Below are 13,999 nucleotides of genomic sequence, written 5' to 3'. Positions count from 1 at the left end.
ATGAACATTCCAATGATTATTAAAATGTAGATGAAATAATTGTATCTGGGAGCCATCACCTCTGCACAGATCTCGCGTTTCTGCTGTACGGAAGAAAAGGGTTTATTATTAATATTATGTAAATAAATGGTAGAACATAATGTAATGCCAGGACAGGCTAGACCCAAGGGTAAACCCAACCTATGAATATCTAACTCCCACTAATCTAAATCACCAACCACATCAGTCACTAATAATAAAAACGACTTTATTCCAAAAATCTTTTTGGTATATGATAAATGTATTTATTCAGAAAATATATTCGCTGAAGGTGAATAAACATTTCAAGTCTTCTTAGTCACTTTCAACTGTCTAACCAGGTTTCTCACTTGATTCCTCTTCTGAACTCGTTTCGCTTTCATATTCTGAGGCGGATTTATCAGATTTATCAAACTCCGAATCATCAGATTTATCAGACAATGATTCATCGGACGTAGATTTCTCTTCCTCCTTTTCGTTCTCACTATCAGTTGTTGTCTCCATCCGCAATATTGACACTATCCTTCCAGCAAACAAAATAAGGACAATACATTCTAATACTCTTCAGAATAAGAGGGACATTTATCAGACAAATAACCCAATGAGGCTGATTTTTTTTGGATTTCTCAGACTCCCAATCATGGGATTTATCAGACTCCGATTCATCGGACGTAGATTTTGCTTTCTCCTTTTCGTTCTCACTATCAGTTGTGGTCTCCATCCGCAATATTGACACTATCCTTCCTGCAAACAAAATAAGGACAATACATTCTAATACTCTTCAGAATAAATAACCCAATAAATCCATATTATAAAGAATAGAAATAATATAAAGTGATGCATGTAGAGCTCACCTGAGGCTTGCTTTTGGTCTTTAATGGTAATTTTGGTTTTGGAAAAGGCTTCATGCAACCTGCCATCTAGCAGAGCAGGGCCAACCCGGCCAGGCGTTCTAGGCAACCTGGCGGGCCACGGCGCCGGCTCTGTGCGCGCTTGACTGTGCAATGCGCGAAATATGTGCACATGCGCAGAAGAGCATTTAAGCGCAAGCCACCAGCGGCAGACGGGACCGGACACGGGGTAGGCGACAGAGCAGGTACGTGCCTGGCACCCCCTCAGCTTTGCGCCCTAGGCACGTGCCTACTATGCCTACCCCTAGTTCCGGCCCTGCATCTAGTGACATCCAAACTTCAAAAACCCCGCTGTCTTTGGCATCAGTGGGATTAATAATCAAGGTGCAGTTCCCTTTCTTTACAAGAGGTACAAAGAGCCCAAATTTGTGGCCGCTCTCTGGGTGCCTTCTGATTCCGTCGCTATTCAGTAAAACATTAAAATTTCGGCTTTTCATAGCTGAAAGAGTAAAAAGCAGTGTACAGTTACAGTCGCTAAACATTCTCTATATTCACACTCAAGCGGTTCAGCTTGAACAGCCATGTAGCTTACTAGTGGCCAATAAAGGGGTATATATGTCTTTAAACACATTCGTTATCACTAGAGGGAAATCCGTTAGAATGTTACACTTACCTGGTGCACATTTAACGACTGTATGAACATTCCAATGATTATTAAAATGTAGATGAAATAATTGTATCTGGGAGCCATCACCTCTGCACAGATCTCGCGTTTCTGCTGTACGGAAGAAAAGGGTTTATTATTAATATTATGTAAATAAATGGTAGAACATAATGTAATGCCAGGACAGGCTAGACCCAAGGGTAAACCCAACCTATGAATATCTAACTCCCACTAATCTAAATCACCAACCACATCAGTCACTAATAATAAAAACGACTTTATTCCAAAAATCTTTTTGGTATATGATAAATGTATTTATTCAGAAAATATATTCGCTGAAGGTGAATAAACATTTCAAGTCTTCTTAGTCACTTTCATCCGTCTAACCAGGTTTCTCACTTGATTCCTCTTCTGAACTCGTTTCGCTTTCATATTCTGAGGAGGATTTATCAGATTTATCAAACTCCGAATAATCAGATTTATCAGACAATGATTCATCGGACGTAGATTTCTCTTCCTCCTTTTCGTTCTCACTATCAGTTTTTGTCTCCATCCGCAATATTGACACTATCCTTCCTGCAAACAAATAAGGACAATACATTCTAATACTCTTCAGAATAAATAACCCAATAAATCCATATTATAAAGAATAAAAATAATATAAAGTGATGCATGTAGAGCTCACCTGAGGCTTGCTTTTGGTCTTTAATGGTAATTTTGGTTTTGGAAAAGGCTTCATGCAACCTGCCATCTAGCAGAGCCGGGCCAACCCGGCCAGGCGCCCTAGGCAACCTGGCGGGCCACGGCGTCGGCTCTGTGCGCGCTTGACCGTGCAATGCGCAAAATATGTGCGCATGCGCAGAAGAGCATTTAAGCGCAAGCCACCAGCAGCAGACGGGACCGGACACGGGGTAGGCGACAGAGCAGGTACGTGCCTGGCACCCCCTCAGCTTTGCGCCCTAGGCACGTGCCTACTATGCCTACCCCTAGTTCCGGCCCTGCATCTAGTGACATCCAAACTTCAAAAACCCCGCTGTCTTTGGCATCAGTGGGATTAATAATCAAGGTGCAGTTCCCTTTCTTTACAAGAGGTACAAAGAGCCCAAATTTGTGGCCGCTCTCTGGGTGCCTTCTGATTCCGTCGCTATTCAGTAAAACATTGAAATTTCGGCTTTTCATAGCTGAAAGAGTAAAAAGCAGTGTACAGTTACAGTCGCTAAACATTCTCTATATTCACACTCAAGCGGTTCAGCTTGAACAGCCATGTAGCTTACTAGTGGCCAATAAAGGGGTATATATGGCTTTAAACACATTCATTATCACTAGAGGGAAATCCGTTAGAATGTTACACTTACCTGGTGCACATTTAACGACTGTATGAACATTCCAATGATTATTAAAATGTAGATGAAATAATTGTATCTGGGAGCCATCACCTCTGCACAGATCTCGCGTTTCTGCTGTACGGAAGAAAAGGGTTTATTATTAATATTATGTAAATAAATGGTAGAACATAATGTAATGCCAGGACAGGCTAGACCCAAGGGTAAACCCAACCTATGAATATCTAACTCCCACTAATCTAAATCACCAACCACATCAGTCACTAATAATAAAAACGACTTTATTCCAAAAATCTTTTTGGTATATGATAAATGTATTTATTCAGAAAATATATTCGCTGAAGGTGAATAAACATTTCAAGTCTTCTTAGTCACTTTCAACTGTCTAACCAGGTTTCTCACTTGATTCCTCTTCTGAACTCGTTTCGCTTTCATATTCTGAGGCGGATTTATCAGATTTATCAAACTCCGAATCATCAGATTTATCAGACAATGATTCATCGGACGTAGATTTCTCTTCCTCCTTTTCGTTCTCACTATCAGTTGTTGTCTCCATATGCAATATTGACACTATCCTTCCTGCAAACAAAATAAGGACAATACATTCTAATACTCTTCAGAATAAGAGGGACATTTATCAGACAAATAACACAATGAGGCTGATTTCTTGGATTTATCAAACTCCAAATCATCAGATTTATTCAGACTCTGATTCATTGGACGTAGATTTCTCTTCCTCCTTTTGTTCTCACTATCAGTCGTTGTCTCCATCTGCAATATTGACACTATCCTTCCTGCAAACAAAATAAGGACAATACATTCTAATGCTCTTCAGAATAAGAGGGACATTTATCAGACAAACCACAACTATATATGAAATATTATCACTTCAATATTATAAAGACTAGAAATAATATAAAGTGATGCGTGTAGTTTCTTTTTAAATCTTCTTGCTTTTGAAAAATCTTGATTGAATAAAGAATTAAGATATATTTGAAAATATAGGTTTAAGAACAAAATAAGATGTGGTCTCGTGAATGTCTAACGACAAACTGATAACTCAAAAACAACAAATAATAAAAAATAAACTAATTGCAAATTGTCTCAGAATATCACTCTATACATCATACTAAATGTTAATTTAAAGGTGAACAACTCATTTAAAACTCTAGTCACTTGTCTGACTTACCACATAATCGCTATCAGTGCCATTACGGACAGAAATGATAGTACAGGTATAGGATCCCTTATCCGGAAACCCGATATCCAGAAAGCTCCGAATTACAGAATGGCTGTCTCCTATAGACTCCATTTTATCCAAATAATCCAAATTTTTAAAAATTATTTCCTTTTTTTCTATAGTAATAAAACAGTAGCTTGTACTTGATCCCAACAAAGATATAATTAATCCTTATTGGAGGCAAAACCAGCCTACTGGGTTTATTAAATGTTTAGATTAATTTCTAGTAGACTTGAGGCATGAAGACCCAAATTACGGAAAGATCCGTTATCCAGAAAACCCCAGCGTAACAAAAAAATCGGTTTGGTTTGAGGCCGTCTCATTAGCAGTTGTACGCATAATGGATGTCGCCATTACAGTCGGTTTAATGTTCGCACGGGAGGCACCTATATAAAAAGAAAGACGGGTAAGTGACGGCTGGTATTTACAACACCACAACTATATAAGAAATATTATCACTTCCATATTATAAAGAATATAAATAGTATAAAGTGATGCATGTAGAGCTCACCTGAGGCTTGCTTTTGGTCTGAAATGGTAATTTTGGTTTTGGAAAAGGCTTTGTGCAACCTGCCATCTAGTGATATCCATACTTCATAAACGCCCGTGTCTTTGGCATAGATGGGATTGTTAATCAAGGTACAGTTGCCTTTCTTTACAAGAGATACAAAGAGCCCAAATCTGTGGCCGATCTCTGGGTTCCTTCTGATTCCCTCGCTATTCAATTGGATGAGAGGGGTGTATCTTCCTTCCTCTAAAGAGAGTTTACCCAATTCCAGTTTCATTTTAGTTCAGGATCAGGTGTGTTTGCAAAACATTGAAATTTCGGATTTGCATAGCTGAAAGAGAGTAAAAAGCAGTGTACAGTTACAGTCGCTAAACATTCTCTATAGTCACACGCAAGCGGTTCAGCTTGAACAGCCATGTAGCTTACTAGTGGCCAATAAAGGGGTATATATGGCTTTAAACACATTCATTATCACTAGAGGGAAATCCGTTAGAATGTTACACTTACCTGGTGCACATTTTAACGACTGTATGAACATTCCAATGATTATTAAAATGTAGATGAAATAATTGTATCTGGGAGCCATCACTGCTGCACAGATCTCGCGCTTCTTCTGCTGTACGGAAGAAAAGGGTTTATTATTAATATCATGTAAATAAATGGTAGAACATAATGTAATGCCAGGACAGGCTAGACCCAAGGGTAAACCCAACCTATGAATATCTAACTCCCACTAATCTAAATCACCAACCACATCAGTCACTAATAATAAAAACGACTTTATTCCAAAAATCTTTTTGGTATATGATAAATGTATTTATTCAGAAAATATATTCGCTGAAGGTGAATAAACATTTCAAGTCTTCTTAGTCACTTTCATCCGTCTAACCAGGTTTCTCACTTGATTCCTCTTCTGAACTCGTTTCGCTTTCATATTCTGAGGCGGATTTATCAGATTTATCAAACTCCGAATCATCAGATTTATCAGACAATGATTCATCGGACGTAGATTTCTCTTCCTCCTTTTCGTTCTCACTATCAGTTGTTGTCTCCATCCGCAATATTGACACTATCCTTCCTGCAAACAAAATAAGGACAATACATTCTAATACTCTTCAGAATAAGAGGGACATTTATCAGACAAATAACCCAATGAGGCTGATTTTTTTTGGATTTCTCAGACTCCCAATCATGGGATTTATCAGACTCCGATTCATCGGACGTAGATTTTGCTTTCTCCTTTTCGTTCTCACTATCAGTTGTGGTCTCCATCCGCAATATTGACACTATCCTTCCTGCAAACAAAATAAGGACAATACATTCTAATACTCTTCAGAATAAATAACCCAATAAATCCATATTATAAAGAATAGAAATAATATAAAGTGATGCATGTAGAGCTCACCTGAGGCTTGCTTTTGGTCTTTAATGGTAATTTTGGTTTTGGAAAAGGCTTCATGCAACCTGCCATCTAGCAGAGCAGGGCCAACCCGGCCAGGCGTTCTAGGCAACCTGGCGGGCCACGGCGCCGGCTCTGTGCGCGCTTGACTGTGCAATGCGCGAAATATGTGCACATGCGCAGAAGAGCATTTAAGCGCAAGCCACCAGCGGCAGACGGGACCGGACACGGGGTAGGCGACAGAGCAGGTACGTGCCTGGCACCCCCTCAGCTTTGCGCCCTAGGCACGTGCCTACTATGCCTACCCCTAGTTCCGGCCCTGCATCTAGTGACATCCAAACTTCAAAAACCCCGCTGTCTTTGGCATCAGTGGGATTAATAATCAAGGTGCAGTTCCCTTTCTTTACAAGAGGTACAAAGAGCCCAAATTTGTGGCCGCTCTCTGGGTGCCTTCTGATTCCGTCGCTATTCAGTAAAACATTGAAATTTCGGCTTTTCATAGCTGAAAGAGTAAAAAGCAGTGTACAGTTACAGTCGCTAAACATTCTCTATATTCACACTCAAGCGGTTCAGCTTGAACAGCCATGTAGCTTACTAGTGGCCAATAAAGGGGTATATATGTCTTTAAACACATTCATTATCACTAGAGGGAAATCCGTTAGAATGTTACACTTACCTGGTGCACATTTAACGACTGTATGAACATTCCAATGATTATTAAAATGTAGATGAAATAATTGTATCTGGGAGCCATCACCTCTGCACAGATCTCGCGTTTCTGCTGTACGGAAGAAAAGGGTTTATTATTAATATTATGTAAATAAATGGTAGAACATAATGTAATGCCAGGACAGGCTAGACCCAAGGGTAAACCCAACCTATGAATATCTAACTCCCACTAATCTAAATCACCAACCACATCAGTCACTAATAATAAAAACGACTTTATTCCAAAAATCTTTTTGGTATATGATAAATGTATTTATTCAGAAAATATATTCGCTGAAGGTGAATAAACATTTCAAGTCTTCTTAGTCACTTTCATCCGTCTAACCAGGTTTCTCACTTGATTCCTCTTCTGAACTCGTTTCGCTTTCATATTCTGAGGAGGATTTATCAGATTTATCAAACTCCGAATAATCAGATTTATCAGACAATGATTCATCGGACGTAGATTTCTCTTCCTCCTTTTCGTTCTCACTATCAGTTTTTGTCTCCATCCGCAATATTGACACTATCCTTCCTGCAAACAAAATAAGGACAATACATTCTAATACTCTTCAGAATAAATAACCCAATAAATCCATATTATAAAGAATAAAAATAATATAAAGTGATGCATGTAGAGCTCACCTGAGGCTTGCTTTTGGTCTTTAATGGTAATTTTGGTTTTGGAAAAGGCTTCATGCAACCTGCCATCTAGCAGAGCCGGGCCAACCCGGCCAGGCGCCCTAGGCAACCTGGCGGGCCACGGCGCCGGCTCTGTGCGCGCTTGACCGTGCAATGCGCAAAATATGTGCGCATGCGCAGAAGAGCATTTAAGCGCAAGCCACCAGCAGCAGACGGGACCGGACACGGGGTAGGCGACAGAGCAGGTACGTGCCTGGCACCCCCTCAGCTTTGCGCCCTAGGCACGTGCCTACTATGCCTACCCCTAGTTCCGGCCCTGCATCTAGTGACATCCAAACTTCAAAAACCCCGCTGTCTTTGGCATCAGTGGGATTAATAATCAAGGTGCAGTTCCCTTTCTTTACAAGAGGTACAAAGAGCCCAAATTTGTGGCCGCTCTCTGGGTGCCTTCTGATTCCGTCGCTATTCAGTAAAACATTGAAATTTCGGCTTTTCATAGCTGAAAGAGTAAAAAGCAGTGTACAGTTACAGTCGCTAAACATTCTCTATATTCACACTCAAGCGGTTCAGCTTGAACAGCCATGTAGCTTACTAGTGGCCAATAAAGGGGTATATATGGCTTTAAACACATTCATTATCACTAGAGGGAAATCCGTTAGAATGTTACACTTACCTGGTGCACATTTAACGACTGTATGAACATTCCAATGATTATTAAAATGTAGATGAAATAATTGTATCTGGGAGCCATCACCTCTGCACAGATCTCGCGTTTCTGCTGTACGGAAGAAAAGGGTTTATTATTAATATTATGTAAATAAATGGTAGAACATAATGTAATGCCAGGACAGGCTAGACCCAAGGGTAAACCCAACCTATGAATATCTAACTCCCACTAATCTAAATCACCAACCACATCAGTCACTAATAATAAAAACGACTTTATTCCAAAAATCTTTTTGGTATATGATAAATGTATTTATTCAGAAAATATATTCGCTGAAGGTGAATAAACATTTCAAGTCTTCTTAGTCACTTTCAACTGTCTAACCAGGTTTCTCACTTGATTCCTCTTCTGAACTCGTTTCGCTTTCATATTCTGAGGCGGATTTATCAGATTTATCAAACTCCGAATCATCAGATTTATCAGACAATGATTCATCGGACGTAGATTTCTCTTCCTCCTTTTCGTTCTCACTATCAGTTGTTGTCTCCATATGCAATATTGACACTATCCTTCCTGCAAACAAAATAAGGACAATACATTCTAATACTCTTCAGAATAAGAGGGACATTTATCAGACAAATAACACAATGAGGCTGATTTCTTGGATTTATCAAACTCCAAATCATCAGATTTATTCAGACTCTGATTCATTGGACGTAGATTTCTCTTCCTCCTTTTGTTCTCACTATCAGTCGTTGTCTCCATCTGCAATATTGACACTATCCTTCCTGCAAACAAAATAAGGACAATACATTCTAATGCTCTTCAGAATAAGAGGGACATTTATCAGACAAACCACAACTATATATGAAATATTATCACTTCAATATTATAAAGACTAGAAATAATATAAAGTGATGCGTGTAGTTTCTTTTTAAATCTTCTTGCTTTTGAAAAATCTTGATTGAATAAAGAATTAAGATATATTTGAAAATATAGGTTTAAGAACAAAATAAGATGTGGTCTCGTGAATGTCTAACGACAAACTGATAACTCAAAAACAACAAATAATAAAAAATAAACTAATTGCAAATTGTCTCAGAATATCACTCTATACATCATACTAAATGTTAATTTAAAGGTGAACAACTCATTTAAAACTCTAGTCACTTGTCTGACTTACCACATAATCGCTATCAGTGCCATTACGGACAGAAATGATAGTACAGGTATAGGATCCCTTATCCGGAAACCCGATATCCAGAAAGCTCCGAATTACAGAATGGCTGTCTCCTATAGACTCCATTTTATCCAAATAATCCAAATTTTTAAAAATTATTTCCTTTTTTTCTATAGTAATAAAACAGTAGCTTGTACTTGATCCCACAAAGATATAATTAATCCTTATTGGAGGCAAAACCAGCCTACTGGGTTTATTAAATGTTTAGATTAATTTCTAGTAGACTTGAGGCATGAAGACCCAAATTACGGAAAGATCCGTTATCCAGAAAACCCCAGCGTAACAAAAAAATCGGTTTGGTTTGAGGCCGTCTCATTAGCAGTTGTACGCATAATGGATGTTGCCATTACAGTCGGTTTAATGTTCGCACGGGAGGCACCTATATAAAAAGAAAGACGGGTAAGTGACGGCTGATATTTACAACACCACAACTATATAAGAAATATTATCACTTCCATATTATAAAGAATATAAATAGTATAAAGTGATGCATGTAGAGCTCACCTGAGGCTTGCTTTTGGTCTGAAATGGTAATTTTGGTTTTGGAAAAGGCTTTGTGCAACCTGCCATCTAGTGATATCCATACTTCATAAACGCCCGTGTCTTTGGCATAGATGGGATTGTTAATCAAGGTACAGTTGCCTTTCTTTACAAGAGATACAAAGAGCCCAAATCTGTGGCCGATCTCTGGGTTCCTTCTGATTCCCTCGCTATTCAATTGGATGAGAGGGGTGTATCTTCCTTCCTCTAAAGAGAGTTTACCCAATTCCAGTTTCATTTTAGTTCAGGATCAGGTGTGTTTGCAAAACATTGAAATTTCGGATTTGCATATCTGAAAGAGAGTAAAAAGCAGTGTACAGTTACAGTCGCTAAACATTCTCTATAGTCACACGCAAGCGGTTCGGCATTGAACAGCCGCGTAGCTTACTAGTGGCCAATAAAGGGGTATATATGGCTTTAAACACATTCGTTATCACTAGAGGGAAATCCGTTAGAATGCGACATTTACCTGGTGCACAATTACACGACTGTATCAACATTCCAATGATTATTAAAATGTAGATGAAATAATTGTATCTGGGAGCCATCACTGCTGCACAGATCTCGCGATTCTTCTGCTGTACGGAAGAAAAGGGTTTATTATTAATATCATGTAAATAAATGGTAGAACATAATGTAATGCCTGCACAGGCTAGACCCAAGGGTAAACCCAACCTATGAATATCTAACTCCCACTAATCTAAATCACCAACCACATCAGTCACTAATAATAAAAACGACTTTATTCCAAAAATCTTTTTGGTATATGATAAATGTATTTATTCAGAAAATATATTCACTGAAGGTGAATAAACATTTCAAGTCTTCTTAGTCACTTTCATCCGTCTAACCAGGTTTCTCACTTGATTCCTCTTCTGAACTCGTTTCGCTTTCATATTCTGAGGCGGATTTATCAGATTTATCAAACTCCGAATCATCAGATTTATCAGACAATGATTCATCGGACGTAGATTTCTCTTCCTCCTTTTCGTTCTCACTATCAGTTGTTGTCTCCATCCGCAATATTGACACTATCCTTCCTGCAAACAAAATAAGGACAATACATTCTAATACTCTTCAGAATAAGAGGGACATTTATCAGACAAATAACCTAATGAGGCTGATTTTTTTTGGATTTCTCAGACTCCCAATCATGGGATTTATCAGACTCCGATTCATCGGACGTAGATTTTGCTTTCTCCTTTTCGTTCTCACTATCAGTTGTGGTCTCCATCCGCAATATTGACACTATCCTTCCTGCAAACAAAATAAGGACAATACATTCTAATACTCTTCAGAATAAATAACCCAATAAATCCATATTATAAAGAATAGAAATAATATAAAGTGATGCATGTAGAGCTCACCTGAGGCTTGCTTTTGGTCTTTAATGGTAATTTTGGTTTTGGAAAAGGCTTCATGCAACCTGCCATCTAGCAGAGCCGGGCCAACCCGGCCAGGCGCCCTAGGCAACCTGGCGGGCCACGGCGCCGGCTCTGTGCGCGCTTGACCGTGCAATGCGCAAAATATGTGCGCATGCGCAGAAGAGCATTTAAGCGCAAGCCACCAGCAGCAGACGGGACCGGACACGGGGTAGGCGACAGAGCAGGTACGTGCCTGGCACCCCCTCAGCTTTGCGCCCTAGGCACGTGCCTACTATGCCTACCCCTAGTTCCGGCCCTGCATCTAGTGACATCCAAACTTCAAAAACCCCGCTGTCTTTGGCATCAGTGGGATTAATAATCAAGGTGCAGTTCCCTTTCTTTACAAGAGGTACAAAGAGCCCAAATTTGTGGCCGCTCTCTGGGTGCCTTCTGATTCCGTCGCTATTCAGTAAAACATTGAAATTTCGGCTTTTCATAGCTGAAAGAGTAAAAAGCAGTGTACAGTTACAGTCGCTAAACATTCTCTATATTCACACTCAAGCGGTTCAGCTTGAACAGCCATGTAGCTTACTAGTGGCCAATAAAGGGGTATATATGGCTTTAAACACATTCATTATCACTAGAGGGAAATCCGTTAGAATGTTACACTTACCTGGTGCACATTTAACGACTGTATGAACATTCCAATGATTATTAAAATGTAGATGAAATAATTGTATCTGGGAGCCATCACCTCTGCACAGATCTCGCGTTTCTGCTGTACGGAAGAAAAGGGTTTATTATTAATATTATGTAAATAAATGGTAGAACATAATGTAATGCCAGGACAGGCTAGACCCAAGGGTAAACCCAACCTATGAATATCTAACTCCCACTAATCTAAATCACCAACCACATCAGTCACTAATAATAAAAACGACTTTATTCCAAAAATCTTTTTGGTATATGATAAATGTATTTATTCAGAAAATATATTCGCTGAAGGTGAATAAACATTTCAAGTCTTCTTAGTCACTTTCAACTGTCTAACCAGGTTTCTCACTTGATTCCTCTTCTGAACTCGTTTCGCTTTCATATTCTGAGGCGGATTTATCAGATTTATCAAACTCCGAATCATCAGATTTATCAGACAATGATTCATCGGACGTAGATTTCTCTTCCTCCTTTTCGTTCTCACTATCAGTTGTTGTCTCCATATGCAATATTGACACTATCCTTCCTGCAAACAAAATAAGGACAATACATTCTAATACTCTTCAGAATAAGAGGGACATTTATCAGACAAATAACACAATGAGGCTGATTTCTTGGATTTATCAAACTCCAAATCATCAGATTTATTCAGACTCTGATTCATTGGACGTAGATTTCTCTTCCTCCTTTTGTTCTCACTATCAGTCGTTGTCTCCATCTGCAATATTGACACTATCCTTCCTGCAAACAAAATAAGGACAATACATTCTAATGCTCTTCAGAATAAGAGGGACATTTATCAGACAAACCACAACTATATATGAAATATTATCACTTCAATATTATAAAGACTAGAAATAATATAAAGTGATGCGTGTAGTTTCTTTTTAAATCTTCTTGCTTTTGAAAAATCTTGATTGAATAAAGAATTAAGATATATTTGAAAATATAGGTTTAAGAACAAAATAAGATGTGGTCTCGTGAATGTCTAACGACAAACTGATAACTCAAAAACAACAAATAATAAAAAATAAACTAATTGCAAATTGTCTCAGAATATCACTCTATACATCATACTAAATGTTAATTTAAAGGTGAACAACTCATTTAAAACTCTAGTCACTTGTCTGACTTACCACATAATCGCTATCAGTGCCATTACGGACAGAAATGATAGTACAGGTATAGGATCCCTTATCCGGAAACCCGATATCCAGAAAGCTCCGAATTACAGAATGGCTGTCTCCTATAGACTCCATTTTATCCAAATAATCCAAATTTTTAAAAATTATTTCCTTTTTTTCTATAGTAATAAAACAGTAGCTTGTACTTGATCCCAACAAAGATATAATTAATCCTTATTGGAGGCAAAACCAGCCTACTGGGTTTATTAAATGTTTAGATTAATTTCTAGTAGACTTGAGGCATGAAGACCCAAATTACGGAAAGATCCGTTATCCAGAAAACCCCAGCGTAACAAAAAAATCGGTTTGGTTTGAGGCCGTCTCATTAGCAGTTGTACGCATAATGGATGTCGCCATTACAGTCGGTTTAATGTTCGCACGGGAGGCACCTATATAAAAAGAAAGACGGGTAAGTGACGGCTGGTATTTACAACACCACAACTATATAAGAAATATTATCACTTCCATATTATAAAGAATATAAATAGTATAAAGTGATGCATGTAGAGCTCACCTGAGGCTTGCTTTTGGTCTGAAATGGTAATTTTGGTTTTGGAAAAGGCTTTGTGCAACCTGCCATCTAGTGATATCCATACTTCATAAACGCCCGTGTCTTTGGCATAGATGGGATTGTTAATCAAGGTACAGTTGCCTTTCTTTACAAGAGATACAAAGAGCCCAAATCTGTGGCCGATCTCTGGGTTCCTTCTGATTCCCTCGCTATTCAATTGGATGAGAGGGGTGTATCTTCCTTCCTCTAAAGAGAGTTTACCCAATTCCAGTTTCATTTTAGTTCAGGATCAGGTGTGTTTGCAAAACATTGAAATTTCGGATTTGCATAGCTGAAAGAGAGTAAAAAGCAGTGTACAGTTACAGTCGCTAAACATTCTCTATAGTCACACGCAAGCGGTTCAGCT

The 13,999-nt window shown here is 38.7% G+C and overlaps 1 long non-coding RNA gene across 1 annotated transcript; it reads right to left on the bottom strand.

The window, feature by feature from the left end:
* Positions 1-4,375: 4,375 nt before the first annotated feature.
* Positions 4,376-9,317, bottom strand: LOC121398155. Its single transcript, XR_005964130.1, has 3 exons — positions 9,224-9,317; positions 5,132-8,828; positions 4,376-4,955 (listed from the first exon to the last, which is right to left on the bottom strand). It is a non-coding gene; the product is annotated as an uncharacterized LOC121398155 (long non-coding RNA).
* Between the last annotated feature and the right edge of the window lie 4,682 nt (positions 9,318-13,999).

Source organism: Xenopus laevis, chromosome 9_10L (genome assembly GCF_017654675.1).
Source record: "Xenopus laevis strain J_2021 chromosome 9_10L, Xenopus_laevis_v10.1, whole genome shotgun sequence".
Lineage (NCBI taxonomy): Eukaryota > Metazoa > Chordata > Amphibia > Anura > Pipidae > Xenopus > Xenopus laevis.
The sequence above is the reverse complement of the archived record's forward strand: the minus strand, read 5'-3'. Positions and strand labels throughout refer to the sequence as shown.